This window comes from Perognathus longimembris, chromosome 12, assembly GCF_023159225.1.
Source record: "Perognathus longimembris pacificus isolate PPM17 chromosome 12, ASM2315922v1, whole genome shotgun sequence".
Taxonomy (NCBI): Eukaryota; Metazoa; Chordata; class Mammalia; order Rodentia; family Heteromyidae; genus Perognathus; species Perognathus longimembris.
In genome coordinates this window covers 47,285,068-47,299,724 of record NC_063172.1, presented here as the reverse complement: position 1 = coordinate 47,299,724, position 14,657 = coordinate 47,285,068, and the positions used below count along the sequence as shown (strand labels likewise).

Sequence of the window (14,657 nt, the reverse complement as noted above, 5' to 3'; positions counted from 1 at the left end):
CAACAGTGAAGTAGAGTTCTCTTTTTGCCACATCTCCACTAGCACTTGTTATTGTTAGTTTTCTTGATAATGAGCACTCTGTGTGATGTAATTTCTTAAGTGAAGCAAGCCAGACCCAAAGAAACATAGGTTGCATGGTTTCCCTTATTTGTCATAACTAGAATGTATCTATAAATCTACAAGTAAACATGCTGGATGTTGAAAGAAAAAAATATACTGGGATATGAAAATTTAATCAAATCTCTAGGCATTCACACAGAGTGACCAAAGGAGGATATCCTAAGGAAAGGATCACATAGGCACAATAGCTATGTGCATGTGATCATATAAAATAGTATTTATCGGGCTGGGGATATAGCCTAGTGGCAAGAGTGCCTGCCTCGGATACACGAGGCCCTAGGTTCGATTCCCCAGCACCACATATACAGAAAACGGCCAGAAGCGGCGCTGTGGCTCAAGTGGCAGAGTGCTAGCCTTGAGCAGGAAGAAGCCAGGGACAGTGCTCAGGCCCTGAGTCCAAAGCCCAAGACTGGCCAAAAAAAAAAAAAAAAAAAAGAAAAAAAAATAGTATTTATCAAAATGAACTCCAGAAAATGGAAATGAAGTTTTGTTGTTGTTGTTACTGCTGCTGCTGCTGCTTTTGCTGTTTTTATTTTCTTTTCCTTTCCTTTTGCTTGCTCATTTACCTTTCTTTAGGAGAGTAAGGGGGAGGCACAGAAATGGTGGGGCAAAGAATAAAAATAAAACTGCAGCAGTGATACTCACAAGACCTTATGTTGAAAATGAGCTATATAACCTGCAGGTGGGGGCGGGAGGAAAAAACTCATAGAGAGTGAGGAAAGAGGTGATATTGTTCCAAAAGAAATGTACTCATTACCTGGCTTATGTAAAGGTAACCACTCTGTATATAACCTTTATAATAATAATAAATAAGTGAAAAAAGGACATTAAAATAATGTATACTGGTAAAATGTGTCATGTAAAAACATCTATTGATGATAATTTGCTTTTTCCCTTTCTCTTTTCTATGTGGAATGGTACTCCATATCAGTCAAAAGAATACAACAGGGGCTGGGGATATGGCCTAGTGGCAAGAGTGCTTGCCTTGTATACACGAGGCCCTGGGCTCGATTCCCCAGCACCACATATACAGAAAACCGCCAGAAGTGGCACTGTGGCTCAAGTGGCAGAGTGCTAGCCTTGAGCAAAAAGAAGCCAGGGACAGTGCTCAGGCCCTGAGTCCAAGCCCCAGGACTGGCCAAAAAAAAAAAAAAAAAGAATACAACAAATAATATTTTAAGAGCAATTATTTTAGTCATGATTTATTAAAATAATCTATAATAACTATTCAAGAGTATTTTAGAAACAAAAAAATTACCACTTTGTAATTTCTATTAAGAGGAATAATTTATTATCTCAGTAAGAACAAAATTTTCTCCAGGGTGCCAGATGCTCATACCTATAATCCTAGTTACTCAGGATTTTGGTTTGAAGTCAGCCTAGGTAGGAAAGTCCACGGGCCTTCTATCCCAGTTAACCACCAAGAAGTCATAAGTGGAAGTGTGGCTCAAATGGTAGAGTGTTAACCTTGAGTCAAAAAGCTCAATGATATTGCCTTGGTTCAGAGTTTAAGACGCAGAGGCAACACCCCCCACCCCTCCAAAAAAAGAGGGAAATTTTCCTTTGTTGAGAGAATCTCCAAAAAATGCTACTACTAACCAGTATAATTCTGACAAATATTATGTTTAGTTAGTGAAGTTTTCTTTCTCTTATACTCTGATATTCCCAATATATTCTGATATTGCCTTTCCCACTAGACAGGCAATTTAGAAAGGGAATTAAAGCACACTAGAAAGGAAATTGGATGCTCTTTAATTTTTTGTAGTTCTGTGAAAGGTCTATGTGTGCATGTGTGCCTATTTGTGGAGTGAAGGGATCAAAATGTCCTAAGCATGGATCCCAATTTTATAATAAGATCAGCGACAGCAGTGTCAGTAACATGAAAATCAAGGTAATGTAAAACTGTCTTCCACTACCATACACTTGCTTAGGAAAATTTAGTTGTGCTCCTTTTATTTTTTTGCCCCTTGAGTTAACAGGATGTTAACATTTGTGAGTTGTGGCAGATTATTATAAAAACTATTCTGTTACCATCAATTGTACCTTAATAAAGAAGAAACACAGGGAACACCTAATTGGCCAGCTAGTCTTCTCTTATACTAATTTGTTCTTGATTAACCATCACTCATTAAAATGTTGCTGGGAAAAAGAAAGGAAAGAAAAGGTATCATAAATACACACACACACAAAAACACGCACACACACACACACACACACATTGAAGAGAGGAATTGAATCAACTATCGTACACTGCACTTAGCAGTACTTATAACAATGAATTAATCTTATCCAAAATATGTGACAGGTAGGTCAAGTAAAGGAATTTATGCTATAATCCCTATCCTGTAATCCTGAGATACACAGGAAGCTCATAGCAGAAGGATTTTAGTTTGAGGTCAGCCAGGACAAAATGTCAGACTCTTGATGTTGCATTACATCCTGAGCTCAAACCACAGTACAACCCCAAAAGAAAAATAAAATGATGTCAAATTAACTACATTTTAAAAAAGCATTTTAGTTTTCAAAGAATTAAATAGTTTATGAGAAAAAATAGTTGGTTAGTGGAACAGTAAAAATTAAACTTTTGTCCCTTTAGAAAAACTTCATTTTTTTTTCTGAAATACAGTATGTGGCCTGTAATTAAAGAAATTCCTTTCTAAATATAAGTACATGGATAGTTACTGAAATATTCTCTGGATGTGGCATTTTATAAAGCTGGCCTGGACATTGGTCTTGCATTAGATATATTATTGGAATAAGTTAGGCATGCATGTAAATAACTCTCACAACATATACAATATGTTAATTACCATAAATGGATTCAGATTTTAAAGCAAAAGTACTTTTGTTTTGAAAGGAGGACAAGGATATTTATGGCTGTAGCAGTCAAGAAATTTTTTGTTTGTTTCTGTCAGTGGCATTTGGATTGGGCTTTAAATAGTGGGTAGAATTTGGAAATTAACACAAGCAGTAATTGGGAAGGGAAAAGAGGGATGCATATGAACACAGATATATGCTATGGAATAACTTGTAGCAACTGGAAAATAATATGAGTTGTTCAGTTTTCCTGGGTCATAGAGAGCAAAGTAATCAGATAAGAAATGTGAAATCTTGAATAACTATACAAAGTGAGAAATAGTTTAGTAGATACTAGAATGCCATTGACAGGATTTGACCACAGGAGTGACATAATATGATTGAAGAATACAAATAATGGTACTAACAATGGTAAGAGCCACAATTCTACAGGTTCACCTTGTGATTATTCTCAAGGTGAGGACGCGGGGGTTGGTGGCAAAGATTCTGGTGGGAGTGGAAAGAAAGAGAAAGATGAAGGTGTCTTTAGAATAGGGAAATAGTTACAATTGATTTGATTCCTGGAGAAAAACAGAGGGAGGAATTTGAAATGGCACCTGCCTTTTTTGTGTCTTCTGGAGAAACATGGAGGGCCCAAAGAAGAACAGTCAGAATAACACAAAAGGAGATACATTTGAGTTTGATAGATATGGAGTATGAGTTTGAAGAAAAAGATTGCTGATAGGAATTGTGATATATCAGTCGTCTGCCTTTATAAACTAAAGTAAGAGAATGTGCAAGAAAGAGAGAGATTTAACCTTGAGGGTGGGAGAGCAAAAAAGCCAAATGAGAGCATGAGGCACTGAGTTCAAGCACAGTACCAACACATTCACAAAACAAAAACACTGAACATGCATGAATTACATTTTGTTTAACCTTCCAACTTACATATTTGGCAGCTTTTATTTTTTTTTCAGACTACTTTTTAGCAACATACTCATTTTGGAACCAAAATTCTAGTGGAAAATCTGTGTGATGGCAGTTCCTCCATCAACTGTCTCATTGCTGTGAGCTGGTGGTTCGTTCTGCAAAATTTAGGCTGGAGAGACAAAATAAAGACTATGATTGCTTTTATTACCATCATACCAGGCAAATGGGAATTTCTAGTTTTTTACAGAACTCTTTTTAAAGCTTTCTTGGGCCTGAGTTGACATGAGTTCTGTTAAAAATATCATTGTTATAAAAACACATAAATTTTTCTATCAGTCATAACAAATTCTATCTAGACATCCCACAGGCCTCTCAAATTCAATATGTCTAAAGTAGAGCACATCGTTTCCTGCAGCCTGTTCTCGTAATTGTTTCTCCATCACTATCGAAGGGGCATCTGCCACTCGCTTGTTCAAGCTACAAACCAGAAAGCTACTTTAATCTTCTTTCTACTGCCCTTTATTATATACTCAAATAGTCAGGAAGTTCTATCAAATACTGTGTCTCTAGTCACTCTTCAAACTGTTGGGAACTTCTACTCTATTGATTGGTAATAGCGATATCTTATTATTTTCTTTTTCTCCTGATCTACTGAACATCTTGCCATGTACTGAAGAGTATGGAGACATGAAAGAGCAAATAAATAATGAAGAACTAGTCTATGCCTTCACCAATCTGATATTGGCCAAGAAGATAGACACCATTATTGATGAGACAAATAATCCAACAAGCACAAAGTAGTAGGAAAGAATTCTTAAGAAAAAGGAAAGTATTTTTCAGCTAAAGAGCTTTGAGTTGGAAGACAAATAGCTTATGACACATAAAAAAATCTTCAAGACTAGAGGAATTCTAGAAGCTTTACACTTGGAATAAAACTTACTTTTAAAAGGTCTCATGTCAGAATAGTTGGAGTAAAGTGAGTAGGTAGGTGGGGAAGACTATTAAACTAGAATGAAAGACTTATGCTAAAGTTGAAAAACACATAGAAGTATCCCCATACAGGATATGAGATAGTTTGAAATTGAAGGGGAATGGTCTTAAACTAGAAAATTGTTGAAAAATCCTTGCCTTAGTGAGATCTCATGAAGGATTCTAAGATGTATCCTAAGAATTGGGAAACTGAAGAAGAATACTTAGGAGTTAGGATTTATCACACCAGCATTCTCAACCATCATCTTCCTACCTCACCTATGCCATTCATGTCTTATTTTTCCTACTTTATTTTCCTTTACACTCTTATTATGACCTGCTATAACTTACTTATCTGTTTTGAGCAATGGCTTCTTTTTTCTTGAATATAGACTCTGCGAGCAAAGGACATTTTCCAATTTCCTACTATAATTCCAGTTTCTAGAAATGTGCACAAATTGTTAAATTAATGAATGAGATTACTTTAACAGGATGCTATGATTATATGAGTGTATAAGCAGAAAGCCAGTTGATGGTAAGGAGATGATGATAAAAGTTCATATATTGAAAAATATTTGAGAGGCATATTAAGAATAACAGGTTGTTTTGATATAGGTGGTAAAAAAGAAAAAAATCACCAAAGATCATGTTTTAAGAATGAAGCTTTCTGTGTCTTTGAGGGGCCACTTACTGAAAGGCTTGGAAAAAAAATATGGTAGAAAAGTGAAGACCTTGTGTTCAGTCATATTCTATTTCTCATTTACTGTGATTTTGATAAAGTTAATAAATTTGTACATGCCTCAATTCTGTCAGCCCTAAAATTGGGGATGATATTTGGACCTATATTGAAGGTCATATTGTGATGCTGAGTAAAAATAATCAACAGAAAGCATTTAGAACAGTGCTTAGTAAAACTGTACTCAATACAAATTAGTTACTGTCATGAAGAGTATAGGAGGAATAGGAAGAGAAGGTGATCATTTTTTGTGTATTTCTTGAATTTTGGTTGTCATGGGACATCCACAGAGATAAACTGCCATAACATTGGTGACAAACCCAAATCTCAGAATAGAGACCTAGACAGAAGAAAGAAACTGAGGAGATATTTGTGTATGCAATTTTACTCACAAAAAAATGTTTAATGCTAAACTCCAGAGGACACAGACATATAATTAGTAGTGGATAAAAAAGAGCAAGGAGGAGAACTAAAAGTGTTGTGGCAAAATGAGTAGAGTGAGGCTGAAAACAAGAAAGCAAATCCTTTGGTAATAGCCTCAAAAAATAGAAAAAGACTCTTTCCGTTCCTAGCGCAGCCATGGCTCGTGGTCCCAAGAAGCATCTGAAGCGGATAGCTGCTCCCAAGCACTGGATGTTGGACAAACTGACCGGTGTGTTTGCTCCTCGTCCATCCACTGGTCCCCACAAGCTGAGAGAATGTCTGCCTCTCACCATTTTCCTCAGGAACAGACTTAAGTATGCCTTGACAGGAGATGAAGTCAAGAAAATCTGCATGCAGCGTTTCATTAAGATTGATGGCAAAATCAGAACTGATATCACCTACCCTGCTGTTTTTATGGATGTCATTAGCATTGACAAGACTGGGGAGAATTTCCGTCTGATCTATGACACCAAGGGTCGCTTTGCTGTTCACCGCATTACACCTGAGAAGGCCAAGTACAAGTTGTGCAAAGTAAGAAAGATCTTTGTGGGCACAAAAGGAATTCCTCATCTGGTGACTCATGATGCTCGAACCATTCGCTACCCAGATCCCCTTATCAAGGTCAATGACACCATTCAAATTGATTTGGAGACTGGCAAGATAACAGATTTCATCAAGTTTGACACCGGTAACCTGTGTATGGTAACCGGAGGTGCTAACTTGGGAAGAATTGGAGTGATTACCAACAGAGAGAGAGACACCCAGGTTCTTTCGATGTGGTTCATGTGAAAGATGCCAATGGCAACAGCTTTGCCACTCGGCTTTCTAACATCTTTGTTATTGGCAAAGGCAATAAACCATGGATTTCTCTTCCCCGAGGAAAGGGGATCCGCCTCACCATTGCTGAAGAGAGGGACAAGAGGCTGGCAGCCAAACAGAGCAGTGGGTGAATTTCACTTACTGTCTCTATTTGCCATTGGAAATAAGAATCATGAAATGATATCTATTACATCAGAAATAAGAATCAAAGGATTTTTAAATAAAAATTATGATGGTATGATTAAAAAAAAAGACAAAAAGCACATAGGAATTAGCCAAAGAAGTGAAGGCCCTCTATGATGAATACTTTAAAATCTTAGAAAAAGAAATTAAAGCAGATTTAAGGAAGTGGAAAAACCTCCCATGCTTTTGATTGGGAATATTAACTTTGTGAAAATGGTAATACTGCCCAAAGCTATCTACAAATTCAATACAATACCCAATAATATCCCAGCAATATTCTTCAGTGATATAGAAAGTGCAATACAAAAAATTCATATGGAATAATAGAAAACCCCAAATAGCAAAAATAATCCTTAACAGGAAAAACAGTGCTGTAGGAATATCTATACCAAACTTGAAACTCTATTACAAAGCCATCGTAATAAAAATAGCTTGGTACTAACACAAGAACAGGCCTGAGGACCAATGCAATATAAATGAAGACCCAGGAATGAACTCACAGATCTATAGCTACCTCATCTTTGATAAAGGAGCCAAAAACTTACACTAGAAGAAAGGCAGCCTCTTAAACAAATGGCAGAATTGGCTATACAAGGGCAGAAAACTGAAGTTAGATTCTATATATGACTCTGCACCAGCATCAATTCCAAACAGATCAAAGACCGCAGATACCCTGAAAATCTTACAGGAAGGGTTAAGGAAAACACTAGAGTTCCTTGGCCTAGTTCAAAACTTCCTAGGTAAAGATCCAGAAATACAACAAATGAAATAAAGGCTGGATAAATGGAATTGTGTCAAAGTGAAGAGTTTCTACATGGCGAAGGACATAGCTAGAAAGATAAAATACAAAGCCAACAGAATGGGAGCCTGTCTTTACTAGCTAAGGGCCTTCTATCTAAAATATATGTAGACTGGGGCTGGGGATATAGCCTAGTGGCAAGAGTGCCTGCCTCGGATACACGAGGCCCTAGGTTCGATTCCCCAGCACCACATATACAGAAAACGGCCAGAAGCGGCACTGTGGCTCAAGTGGCAGAGTGCTAGCCTTGAGCTGGAAGAAGCCAGGGACAGTGCTCAGGCCCTGAGTCCAAGGCCCAGGACTGGCAAAAAACAAAATAAAAATAAAAAAAATAAAAATAAAATATATGTAGAGCTAAAAAAAATTACCCTACCCCCAACAAATCCTCAAAGAAACAACAAACCCACTAATAAGTGGGATAAAAACTTTAGAGGAAGACTTCTCTGAAGAATAAATGGGAATGAATGGCCAGTAGACACATGGAGAAATGTTCAACATCTCTGGCCATAAAAAAGAAATGCAAATCAAAACAACATTTAGATTCCATCTTACCTCAGTTAGAATGGTCATTATCAAGAAAACTAACAATATCAGATGCTGGCAGGGATGTGTCCAAAAGGGAACACTACTACACTGTTTGTGGGAATGTAAACTTGTTCAACAACTATGGAAAGCACTATGGAGATTCCTCAAAAGAGTAAACATAGAGCTCCTATATGACCTAAAAATCCCATTCTTGAGCATTTACCAAATATCAACAAACCAAGCCATCAGCTCATGTGTTCATTACAGCATTATTTACCAAATCTAAGATATGGAATCAACCCAGATGCCCTTCAGTGAATGAATAGATCAAGACAGTATGTGTCTGTGTGTGTATGTGTGTGTGTGTGTGTGCAGCACACACACACACAATGGAATTCTATGCTTCCATAAAAAAGAATGACATTGCCCCATTAATAAGGAAATGGAAAAAATGGAGAAAAGATTAAGAAAAGCAAGCCAGACCTAAAGAAACATAGGTTGAATGGTTTCTCTCATTTGTAAGAACTAGGAGAGGACCACAGTTGCTCAATAGCTATGTGCATATGACCATATAAAATGATGCATATAGAAATGAACTCCAAAAAGTGAAAACAAAAGGGTTTTTTGTTGTATTTGGTTACTATTTGCAGTTCGTTTTTTTTCTACTTTGGTTTATTCCCTGATTCCCTGATGTCACTTAAAAAAATTTCTGCACTCTTTGTCTTGTATATAAGTTTGTCTGATTCGGGAAAAGGAAGGTGAATCACTGAAATGGTGGGACTAAGGGTGAACCAATTCAACAGTGAAACCCACTAGACACTATGTTAAAAATGAACTTTAAAATTTTGGAGGAAGTGGGCAGGGAGGGGAAAATGTGGAAGAATATTAGGGAGGGGAGTAACACTTTAAAAAGAAATCTACCTTACTTATTTAACTCTAACCCCTCTGTACACCACCATTAAAATTAAATTTAAATAAAAAAGAGTTAAGGAAAAATCTAGAGGCTACAAAAACAGGTCAACATTGAATAATGTCAGGATTTCTCTGACTTCAAGAAAGGCAATGGCTAAACTTCCAGAATCCTCTCTATTCCAGGCATCAGGCCTTGGCTGCAGTGATTATTCTGAATCCCAAAGGATTATCTTATTTTTTGTCCACTGAGCATCTTTCAGTTACTCCACAGGTTTTTAGTTTCAAGACCAGGCTTAGCCTCTATTTAAGCCACTTCTCATTTGTATTCTCTCTGGTCTTTCCCTTGAGTGCATCATTTTGTAGATGCTGTGTTTGTAGTTCTTTCTGCTTTGACTATACTTACACCTGCCATCCACAGGCTAATTCTGAGATGATCAGCCAGACCATGTGTTAGAATTATTTCTTTGAGGAAATGGTACCAAAAGATATCTGTTCTTTACTCCATGTCCTCTCCAGTTTCTCTCCAGAGAAATCCTTCCCACACTATGCTGATTTTATTTTGTTCCATGACTTACTCTCAGACTATGAACATCATGAAGGAATGGTGTGCTTGCTGGGGTATTGAGTTTGTGTCTGCTACTTGTCATAGGGTATTGTAAATGTGCCATTGAAGAATACCAAAAAGGTGCATCCTATTAACTTTAAAACCACAATGCCATTTTACTCTTACCAGAAAATTTAAGAAAGTTTCATACAGGGAAGAATCAAAGTAAAAATATATTGTATTCAGGTTGCAATGAGATTTATTCATAAGAAATTCAGGTAAAAAAATCTGTGCAGAGGGGCTGGGAATATGGCTTAGTGGTAGAGTACTTGCCTTATATGCATGAAGCTGTGAGTTCAATTCCTCAGCACCACGTATATAGAAAAAGCCAGAGGTGGCACTTTGGCTCAAGTGATAGAGTACTAGTCTTGAGCAAAAAAAAAGCCAAGGACAGTGCTCAGGCCATGACTTCAAGCCCCAGGACTGTAAAAACAAAACAAAACAAAACAAACCCCAAAAATAAAAAAAAGCTGTGCAGAATTGATGCATAGCATTATTTGAAGACTTTAACTGTCACAGAATCCTTACAACAGCCCCTAGATAATGTCCTTGCATAATCATAATTACCAAGTTGGTTGAGTTGGTTCCATCTGGAGTGTACCCATCATTCACTCATCATCTTTAAGTTAATTCAGTTCATTTTCTGTCCTGACACTTAAGTCATTTGTAGGTTAAAAAAAAAGCAAAAAACCCCCAAAACCCAAGTCCCATAATCCTCAAACCTGTGTTATTCTCTGAATGATACAAAAGACACACAAATAAAATAATTCATCCAAAGAGGGAGAATGGAAACTTCATGTTCTCTTTCACATCTGGGAAAGTGAAGATCACTTTAATATTTGGCTTTGAAAATGATTTACTTAAGGACATTACTTCATTGCTCTTCAGAAAACAGACATTCTTAGGTGAACTGGGAAGTTATATTTGATCACATATTTTATTTTATCTATACTTCAATTTTTTTATCTTTTACTATAGGTTAGAGATATTTAGAAATTATTGAGGACCAGAGGAAAATTATACACTATTTCCTCAAGTGCATAAATTCAGGTCTATAAATAGAAAAATGTAATGGCAAAAAAAAAGTTCTATCTTCTCTGAAATTTGATAGCGTTCAGTGAAACCAAGTATTTTCTCCCCCATTCAAAGTGGCCTATTTTGGACTAGATTGAATGCAGACTATCTATTTGACTTTCCCTACATCAGTGCCTACTTCAAATTCTAGACTGGGAAGTGGATATTATTCAAGAATGATCAGATAATAAGGAGACATTATCATTCCAATGATGAGTGAACTTATAGCATTCAGGATTCTGACTGAAATGGCATGTATTTTGTTATTGTTACTCACGGCAGATAGCTATGAGATTACCAGAAAAAGTACTTTCAATTGATATCATATGTTCACCAAAAAGGAGTATATGATTCTACTAATAGGATTTTTCCAAGTTTGAAAATCTCTTTTTACTCATTTCACTCAGATTTAGAAATTAAGTTCAAAGGATGATTTTTGTAATACTGATGTACAGAAATGTATCTGTCGTCATTCTGGTTTAATCTGATGAAGGTGTCTTCTGATTTTTGAGACAGTTATTCAATTTCATTCTTGCTTTTGAATATTAACAAAATTGTTTTATTTTTGCTATTCTTCTGGAGAGAGCATGGCAAATAATGTAGAAAACTAAAAAAGACCAAGTGTATACTCCAAAGCACATTGTCTCAAAATATGAGCATACTTTCTTATAAAAATCAAATTTTAAATCAATTTTTAAAAGTATGTTTCTTTGACTTTTAAGTATGCACATATAACTTATTCAGTTGTGGCAATACATTAGAAATTTGAATTTTGTTTTCTTTATTTTTTTTTGTCTTTTTTTTTTGGGGGGGGGGCAGTCCTGGGGCTTGGACTCAGGGCCTGAGCACTGTCCCTGGCTTCTTTTTGCTCAAGGCTAGCACTCTGCCACTTGAGCCACAGCGCCATTTCTGGCCATTTTCTGTACATGTGGTGCTGGGGAATTGAACCCAGGGCCTCATGTATAGGAGGCAAGCACTCTTGCCACTAGACCATATCCCCAGCCCCGAATTTTGTTTTCTTTACAAGAGGCAGTATGCTCACTATAAATACATTAGAACATTCTACGGTATTAAACATTCAGAAAAAAACAATGTGTGTACTGAACATGGGCAGACCTTTTGTCTTGTCATTCCTGAGACAATTCTGTGTAACAACTATTTAGAAAGCATTCATATTGAATTAGATATTATAAGCAATCTATAAATTTAAAGTATATGGGAAGGTACATGTGAACTATTACATACCACACTGTTTTACACAAGACATGTGAGTATCTGAGGATTTCTGAGTTCCCATGTATTGTAGAATCAAAGCCTCATAAATAAGAAGGAAAACTACAAGCAGTTTAAAAAGATTTGTAATGGTTTGTGTACGTGATCCAAATCACAAGCACTCTATTTTAAAGATTTACGAAGCATAGTAACAAATTATTTGAAACTTTTTCTCTCTTAGATCTTTTATTTTTTATCTCCACAAAACATTGTTATTGATAGTGGCAGCCAATTTTTATCTGGAAACAATAAGAGAATCTGCTTAGCCTAAGAGATATCAGTCAGAAGTGAATGCTTGCAGCTAGAATCATATGTCATTGGGTAAAATAAATAATTCTGGCTTGATTAACATTTCATAAAAGGGAAGGTCACAAACTCAGAGAGTTTGAATAGGTGTGTTAAATAGATAATCATGTGAAAAAAATGTGAAGAATAGTTATATTTAAATGAAGAAATCCATGAAGGAATTCAGCTATTTGATAACCCACTGGAAAAACAAATGTATTTTTAAAACTGTACCCCAAACCACTAATGAGAAACCCATTTTTTAAGATTTAAGATTGTGTAAATGCTTTGTACCTAAAACTGATGGAAGTAATTGGTAAACTGCTTAATCCAGTCCCACTTGTAAGCGAATAGGAACTGGAGCAGAGAAAATGTAGGCTGGGTGAGTAACCAACAAGTCAGCAGAGTTTTCTTTATAGAAAGAAACAAAGATAGCAGTAATTAATGACCCTGACTCTGTGCCAAAAAAGCTTTCTTCTGACAACTCCAACTTAATTAAAACTTAAGACATTTCAATGGCCTCCAACAGCCCCTGTTGGGGTGAACTCTTGCAGACTCGTGAGAAAATTTTGTAAATTAAAAGAAAAGATGTGTGTTACCACTAGTGCCATGACTCTAATCCCTGACAGTCAAAGAATCTATTTAGTCCAGCCTTTTCTTTTAACTGGCTCACACCTGCAGGCTTCCAGGCACTTCCTCTGCACCAGAGAAGGCAGTTTTTGTGTTTTACGGAAGATCAGATAATAGGAGCCTTGCTGTTCCTTTTGTTTTTGTGCATTGTTCATTAGCCTGTGAGTGTTGCAGACATACTTGATATGCTTGGTTTGCTCTGGAGTAGAGTAACCACTGAAAGCCTTTGGTGCTACAACACAGGGTGAAGATGGGTTGGAGGAAAAAGCAAGGATGTGTATGTGTGTGTGTGTGTGTGTGTGTGTGCGTGTGTGTGTGTGTGTGTGTGTGTGTGTGTGAAGTGGCTCAAATTAAAACTCACAGTTGAGGGGCAGCCTGAATAGCTGTGGCCTGCTGTTCTTAACACTGCATAGTGACAAGAAACGAGGTTCTGTGCTTAGGTAAGACAGTGCAGGTCTGAGACACAAGGAAATATGTTCTTAACTAGCCCTTGATCCTTTTATTGGTGCCATTAAAAAAAAATTCCCTTGAATCAGCAAGCAGAAAGATTCTCAGTAGGTGTGGAGGGAAAGGCATCCTGAGTTATAAAGAAAAATTCATAGTGATATATATATAAATAAAATATAAATATAAATATATATGTATCTCCAGAACTAAAATCTTAGAAATGATATTAGCTGAATACTAATTGGGATGAATGTTACTCCACTTTTATGAGGAAATAAAGGAGCTTAATTTCTTTTCCCTACAGTCTGGAGAGTGTTCTGGTGAATCATAATGGCAAACAGCACCTCACAAGACAGACAGACACACACACACACATGCACACTCATGCACGCACTCGTGCATTCATGCCTACTGTAGTCTCAGGCAAATCCAATCTGTTCCCTCAGACTAGAGAAGGTCAGCTACTGGGCTGTCTTCCCTGTTGGACCTGAAGACCTGTGGGAGGTGTTAGGAAGGGCACAGCAGCATTCCTGTTTAGATCCAGGCTTTGGTATCCTTTCAAATGTCAATACTAAAGAAAAGAACTTGTCTCCAAGTACTCAAAAATCTCTTCTTGTGAATATTTCAGGTCTTTGTTTGCTGAGGGTAATTGTGCAGAATTTCTTTTTGCTTTTGTTTTTGTTTTTTTTTTGCAGGTGATGAGCCACTGGTTTTAGGAGTTATTGAGAGCTTTGCTTTTCTGGGCATGAGAGTGGCCAGAAACTTAACCTTCAACAAAAATGTTGGAAATGATGCTTTAGGACCAAGCATCACTTTATTTGATTTAAAAAATCCTAAAACTTCTGTCCATGAACATTACCCAAATATAATATATAGGTTCTGTCTTTTGGTGTTTGGAAAAGCTCACCAGCTAGTTTTTCTTTTCTTTCTTTTTTTTTTTCTTTTTTACTAACCACTTTCAGATGCTGAAAGCAAAGGAGATGGGGGAGGGAAGGTAGAAATCAACATGTTTGATCCTAGGTATAAAGTTTTTTGTGTGTTTGAATTTCAGAATACTAACCCTTATCCAGCTAATCTAAGAATAAATAAATACCACCTGTGCCTATGTATGTATTTTAAAAGAAGCACATAAA

The 14,657-nt window shown here is 36.6% G+C and overlaps 1 protein-coding gene and 1 pseudogene across 3 annotated transcripts in view; both read left to right on the top strand.

Annotated features, from left to right (window-relative positions):
- The window catches only part of Zfhx4 (zinc finger homeobox 4), a 188,788-nt gene that overhangs the window by 85,638 nt on the left and 88,493 nt on the right, over positions 1 to 14,657 (top strand). The window lies entirely within an intron of this gene.
- Positions 6,111 to 7,013, top strand: LOC125360523 (annotated as a pseudogene).